The sequence below is a fragment of the Macrobrachium nipponense genome, chromosome 35, assembly GCF_015104395.2.
Source record: "Macrobrachium nipponense isolate FS-2020 chromosome 35, ASM1510439v2, whole genome shotgun sequence".
In the NCBI taxonomy this organism is placed as follows: Eukaryota; Metazoa; Arthropoda; class Malacostraca; order Decapoda; family Palaemonidae; genus Macrobrachium; species Macrobrachium nipponense.
Window position 1 is genome coordinate 51,144,949 of NC_061096.1, and position 7,557 is coordinate 51,152,505.

General features: G+C 35.0%; 1 protein-coding gene across 4 annotated transcripts in view; it reads left to right on the forward strand.

Annotated features, from left to right (window-relative positions):
* The first annotated feature begins 3,642 nt into the window (after positions 1–3,642).
* The window catches only part of LOC135208758 (uncharacterized), a 65,337-nt gene continuing 61,422 nt past the window's right edge, over positions 3,643–7,557 (forward strand). The window contains exon 1 of one of the 4 annotated variants that reach the window (XM_064241265.1): positions 3,643–3,704. The gene's annotated coding sequence lies outside the window, so the exon portion shown is untranslated. The other 3 variants (XM_064241263.1, XM_064241267.1, XM_064241264.1) reach the window with 3 other exon arrangements.

A 7,557-nucleotide genomic window follows, 5' to 3' on the forward strand; every position in this document is an offset into this window, starting at 1 on the left:
CCTGAAAAATAAGCATAACATTGGTCATATTGTATTCAACACCATTATATTGTTGACGAATAATACAGTATGGTAAAATTCATTCCAACATAATCTTATTATATAATCAATATATAATATATATATATATATATATCATATTAATTATAAATATATATATATATATATACTATGATATATATATTTAGGTTTAATAGAATATTATATGATAAAAGATATATTTTATACTATACATATTAGAATATATATAATATATATATTATATTATATTTATATGTAAAGGTACACTGACACGTACATAGACACATTATCTATTATCTATCTATATCTATCTATCTACTATCTATTATCTATCTACATCTATATCTATATATATATATATATATATATATATATATATATGTGTGTGTGTGTGTGTGTGTGTGTGTGTGTGTGTGTACGAGTCAGTGTACTTTTTTGAAAACTTTCTTTTAATGTTAATTGTAACGAGGGCAATTTTTTTTTAGAGATAACCTCTTAAGCCGTGTCCACACTTGTTGCCTTCCCACGTATCGTATCATCGTTGCGTATCGCCTAGTGATACGATACGGTGCAACACGGTATTGTACCCAATTGTTGCGTATCCCCGTGCTGTATCATAGTTCCGTGGTGCAACAATATCATCCAGTTTCTTCCTGACCGTAACCATGAGTGTAAATGCAGTTGGCTGCGGCCACGTATATTTTTTATTCAGGAATATCATGTCAGTAAAAGGAAAAGAAAGTCACGGCGTTGGTGGATTTCTAAACTCTATGAAAGAAGGGAGATGTGCAATGGAACAACTATGTTGGCTGACTTAAAATTCCAGAGGGTGCAATGGAACGATGCCACCTTCCCGTTCACACGAGAGTAGATGCGTTGCGTATCATTCCTTTGATGTGTCAGCAAAAGACCGACAAATGGTGGATCGAGCTCGTTGCGTATCTTTGTATCATATTTTGATACGCAACGATGCAACGTTTTCCCGTCCACCGTGCTACGCAACGATGATACGATACGTGGAAATGCAACAAGTGTGAACGCGGCTTTAAACGAGTATCTTGATGGTGATTAGTCTTTGAAGCTTGAGCTATACTAAAAAAAATTATGGTTTCCACTAATTTTGCAAATTACTTTGAAAACTTAGAACAGAAGAAAAATATACACGAAATTAACATTATATACGCACACATATACTATACTTATAATTTCACAACGGAACTTTTCAGGAGGAATCCCATGGTGGATTATCAAGCGGAATATACATGCACTTAAGATAAATCAGGCCCTTGCCATTTGCAGCGACTTTTTATCCTGGAGAATACTGGACATTCCGAAAGTAATTAATATCCCGTTTCAAAAGAGGGCTGAGTTGTTCTTACACGTCTGAGTTGGATATAGCCACGGTCCAGTATCTAGACCGTGGATTTAGCTGGTAAGACTCGAAGATGGCACCGCTTATCCGGTCCCATGAGATAAGGTTGTGAATTTAAGGTTGCTTACACATATGGTGCACCACTAGTGAGAAAAGGCTTGGTTTATGAACATGACGAAAACAAAAAAAATCATGGTTTCATATTGCCCGCATCAAACACATTTCTCTGCCTCTTTGAATTTCGCTCATAGGCTCATAAGGTAGAATCTGTTCCACACACACGAAACGGAGACAATTTTTTAACTTTTTAAGTACCTGTGTTCATAAGTATTCATGCAGTAGTTGCTGGTATGTAATACTTGATGGCATATAATACTACCTGTTAATTATTTCATGACATCTTTCCGCCAAGTATAGCCACTTTGTATATTGTAACCTATACTGAAGTTCGGATTCTGCACAAATGTCAACACCAATTTCAGATTGGGCCTTCCTGAAATACTGCGGTGAAATCAAAGTTCTTCATTATGTTATTTGTTATAACATCACTCCATGGGCAACAGCATTGATCAATATTTTGTATGCAGCGTATACACTAATAACGATTTACTAGATTTAGATAACTTACTCAATTATCAAATCACGAACGAATTGAGTAAACGGAACTCGATGCGTTTACTTTAAAAGCAAAGAACTCTGTTTCGGACAAGCGTAAAGGTATGATTTTTTTTTATGTGAAATTTTAACGCAGTCCAGTAAAGCACAATAATTTAATGTGCGGACGGTTCATGATGGCTGAAGACTCGAAACGTAAAGAAAACAAAAATGGAGACCGCAACTTCTGAGTGACATAGGTCATGCCTCACACGCAAGTGTGTGTGTGTGTAGCTAGCTCTATATATTAATAATAATTATTATATATATATATTTATATATATTATATATTAAAAAATTAATATATATATATATATATACTATATATATATATAGATATATATATATATATATATATAAGTGTGTGTGTGCACGTTTCTGTGAACGTAGGGATGTATGATGATATGCTATAATGAAAAAAATCTGACAGCGCGCAAACAAACGAACTTGTGCAGTAACATTACCTGAGTTACAGTAGGAGAAACGCGCCGTGCTCCCTTTCGTTTCTTTATATACCTTGGCTTTCTCGACAGCTGCGTGGCTTCAAGGTGGGCGAACAAAAATGTTTCATTGGTTATTTCAAGTGCTTTTCCTCTCAACGAAAGACACGTCATCGGTGCTTTTTGTTGAAAGCCGATCAATGTTTTGTTATTTTCTTTTCAGATTATGCCATTCTGTCATGTTGGAGCATACATATGGGATGTTTACCTATGGGAATATCTGTTAAATATTCCCACATATAAACATCATCTATCAGTAGTGTTTTTTAGTATCAAGACACCGAAAGGCAGATAAAATAGCCAATGGATGTAACATTAAAGAATAACACGTAATCGTCTCATTATTAGTGAAATTATTGGTGACAGTAAGAACCATTTCAAGTGTACCAGCTTCCTAACTGGTTTTGCCTTATGCCTTATGGTTGCTTAGCAGTTGTGAATATAAATTTTCCATTGTCCCTCATTTTCTTGAGATTTTCCCGTAACGTCGATGCATATATGACCATGTCCTCCTCACAGGCTTCTGGAAAAAACTGTTAGTTTTCTTTCATCTTGTCTAACTTTTTTGTGTGCGTGGGTGTGAATATTTATGCATCAGCTCGCAACATTAAGACGCACATCAACTCAAAATTACGCATGAATAGAGTCCTCGTTTTGAGTATGTATGCCAACAAGGTTAATCGATTCAGTGAGAGGAAGGTATTTGTAACGGAAGGTAGAACATCTTGTTATAGCTCCCCGTGAGACATGGAGTCAATGAGTTTTCCAGCAAGATAAATGATTTTTTGTAGCACCCTTCGACTGCTGGAATAGCTAAGAATTGTTGTTTATCATACATCTGACAGAGTTTTGAAAAAATACAAAACAAGAAGAACATTTACCATTGGTATATGCTTTAGGTTAATAATAACTACCAATCTCCAAAGCTTAATATACGGAAATAATCTTATACTATTTGTTTCGACCATTTTAAAGAAAGGTCGGGTAATTCAATCTGTTCCTTGTAGCTAATCAGTTGTGTTTACTTAATGAGTAGAGCCACTCTATCTCCGTAGAGCAATGATGAGTTATCGTTTCAGTTACAATTACAGCTTGCCTGTGGGAAGTGCAAAGAATATTCGTTCTTATTTTCAAATTTGAATTATCATTAACTGACAGTGAGTAGATACCGGCATAACTATATTAAGTACAGATCATTAATTAACATGGATTCTGAGACAAGCCCTAAAGGTGTGGCTGACTTAGAAATCGATCATTTCTACGGTCTTGAAAACGAGGGCTAAATGATGAAACGAGGTGAGTGGTTTTCTTATACCATGTTCTCATTCGGCACCAGTTACTAGGAAATCCCAACAACTGGCATCAGTCAAATATGTATTAAATTGACTGTGGTACTCGAGACAATGATGTTTTCTTGTTTATGACAGAAATTTTGGCTCTATAGAATATGAGCAGACTCTACTTGATGTATGGTCCAGTGTTCGTATGATTCATTCTTGAATGAAACAATACTCTACTAAAATTGACTTTTTTTTCTTCTTCTTTTTTGAAAGACATCTCAAAAGTCTCTCTGTCATTGTAAGTATACTTTGGTAGTAAAAAGCTGATAGATGGTGAACAATAAAACTAGTAAATGGAGTTCAACAACAGCATTAAACTGTCAAAGATAGAACACAATAAATTAAAATTGTATTATTATATTGTAGATCATCACAACGATAAGATGTTTATGCCGTGCCCAAGTTGATACGTTTGTAAGTAGAAATAAATGAAAGAAAAAGGATGATAGAGAACGGTGGGTGTCAGATAATGTAATTATCGAGGCTAAAGCTAACCGAGTATTCAGACGATGTACGTACAAGTGGTTACGCTTTATCTATCCGGTATCAGAGTTCTTATCAGAACAATATAAAAAGTCTGTTTGCTTGTGGGAAAGACTGCGTGGTTGGACCTAAAATTCCTGGGAGAAAAACATGTTTTTATTGGTTTAGGACACGTTTCATTAATCCCTCACAGAGTCCATAAAAAATAATCGTCTGGCTTGCATTTCAAGTTTTGAAAAATATTTTTTATGCACCCCAGTACTACTTACGTGTGTCAATAAGTACTTCATTTCATATCTTTTATGGTGCTTGTCCCTTCCACAACCAATTCAATACTTCATCTCTTCTGTTCCAGTTTTTCCAACAATCGTCCATTAAATTGCCTTCCAAATAACTACCTGGATGAACCATTCAGTTGTTCTTGATAACTGTCTTTAATTTCAGTTGACTGTAGTACCTCTAGACTCCAACTCGTAAAATATCATTTGAAAACATCAGTCATCCACAATCCATTCACAGCATCCTTTCTTATCAAGCAAACTTTAAACAAGCCTCCTGTAAAAAATAAATAAATAAAAATTCATAGGAAATGGTAGGACATTGCCTAAAATCCATATTTACTCACGCCACATACCGTCTTATACATACATACAAACACTTTCATACTTGTATGTGCTACGTATGGGAAGACTATATATAATATATATATATATATATATATATATATATATATATATATATATATATATATAATATAGTATGAGTGTGCATGTATATGTAACAATGTGTATACATAGCATACTATGCATACACACTTACATCCATATATATATATATATATATATATATATATATATATATATATATATATATATATATATGTGTGTGGTTGGTTTGTGGGGGGGGTTGGGGGGGTTGGGTGTTTTTTGTGGTTTTTTGTGGTGGTTGGGTGGGTGGGGTTTGGTTTGGGTTGGGTTTTTTTGGGGTGGTTGGTTGGGCGCTCTCTAAAGCTCTTTAAAAACAAGGAATGATTTGAATGACTAAAATACTACACGGACATTTCCTCTAACATCTTAATAAACGATCAGAATCTCAAGAATAATCTACCTGAAATTCCTGGAAATTACAGAAATGAAAGATTCTACCATTAACGAAACCGTAACAAGGAAGTGGTTCTAGGAGGCTATTACTCAAAAGGAAAAGGTAATCCATCTCATGGTTAACCATTAGACACATGTGCTTCAGTTATTTGGTTTATAAAAAAAAAAAATAAACAGTCCCTTCTTGAGTTGGTTTACTATGGAAAGGCAGGTCTGACGATTACCACAAGTGCAGGTCAAAGTTACCCAAGGGCCAGGACAAACATTGGATAGTAAGTTCTCTCTTCAAAGAGATTTGGCTTCTTACTGTCATGTGAAGCTGTGCCACGTGAAATAAAATTAACTTGCTTCTTTGTAGATATAGTGTGAATGATACACATTGACCCAGCTATTGGTGTAGGTATGATTTTGTAGTTTATAATTGTCTGTATTTACTTTTCCTTCAGTACTTCGAGCATAATCTTACAATTTCCATCGATGATGTCCATTGCTGACAGTGTCGTAGGCTTTGCTATCAAGGCAGGAATTTAATGATGATGTCTGGGAAGCCCTTGTAATTGCAATACTGATCTGATAAACGGACAAAAAAAATCAGCACAATCATCTACCCTTATCGTGAAATAGCCAACTCTTGCAAATAGCTGAGCAACGGTTATCCGGCCTTGGGCGATAAGCTATTCTGCTGCTTTATGCACTGACAATTCCCTATCCAGAGAAAACGCCAATAAACTTCGCTATACACACAACATATTCATCAGAAACTCGACTTGCCTGTTGCCATGAACGCATACAACTCGAGATCTGATAAGAAAGCAAGTGAGAATGGCGGGCGTGAATGAGCTTCGCACCGTCAACAGCGGGCCAAAGCTGCAGAAATGACAAAAATACGGTTTGTTCAAAGGTTGACATCTTATTAACAAATTACAAAAACCGATGGAGCACTCCATGTAACCGTCAACATGGTAGAAAGCTGAAAAACCCAAAGAGAAAGGTAAGGTAGACACAGGGGCTTTCGCTCAAAACAAGTATATAAGAGTATATCAGAGCCGTTTAGTACTACGTAGGCTAATTAAAAAATTTCTTTCTGGTAAGGGTTGGAAGCTTTAGCTTATATGGAAAATGCACAATTAGACCGGATTAAAAAGTGGTCATACCCAGAAATGTCACAAAATACTTGTGCATAACTCTGCACAAGCATAACCTGTTCGCAGTTACTTCTATTTATAAAGTCATTTACATATGATATTTAGACTACTAGGCTTAGATAACAAGGTACTTAAACTGATAACGAATAAGAGACACGCCCCTAATTCTACTTGACTGGTTTTTTAAATAAAGCCAAAATTGTATGTATAGAATATGTGTCTGGGCATACATCATCAAAATAAAGAAAATGAATAACATATCAGTGAAAATTTAGGAGGCTTAAACGTTGCATCATGGTTGAATGGAACCAAGAACGACAAAGCTATTGAAAATTAACTCAGTAGTACGTAACACGTACTTCTATAATGGGAGCTAAAAAGTTGATGAAATTAGGGATATTATTAGTATTAGAAAAAACTATGCACTATAACTGTCAAATAGCAGGGTTCCATTTGACAGTCTGAATAAAGGATGGGGATGATTAACTGTAAATGTTTTAAATAACATTAAAGTCACTGGAATCGACGTTCCCTCGTTTATTTTAGGTGAAAATTCTATCAAAATTTTGATCAAAGTTAGGTATTAGTTGTAATTACTTATCAATTACCAAGCAGTGATTTAGTAATGCTTCTGTTACTTCTGGTTTATGTATGCTTACGCGAACAACTCCTTTGAAGTGCTGTAATGATTTATCCCTCTGGTTTCGCAACACACCCAATTTTTTGGCTGCAGTTCAGCCGCGAGTCTTATCAGTAAGTTGGCAGTTGACTAACGAACAGTTGCTTTAAATTCTAAAGTAACCTGGAAATTGTATTAAATCTCATTTTAAAGTAACTTTTTTTAAAAATCAATTGAGCTAACTTAAAACTGTGCGTTAGGTTATAGAAATACAGGTGAGTCTTATCAGTAAGTTGACAGTTGACTAACGATAAGTTGCTTGA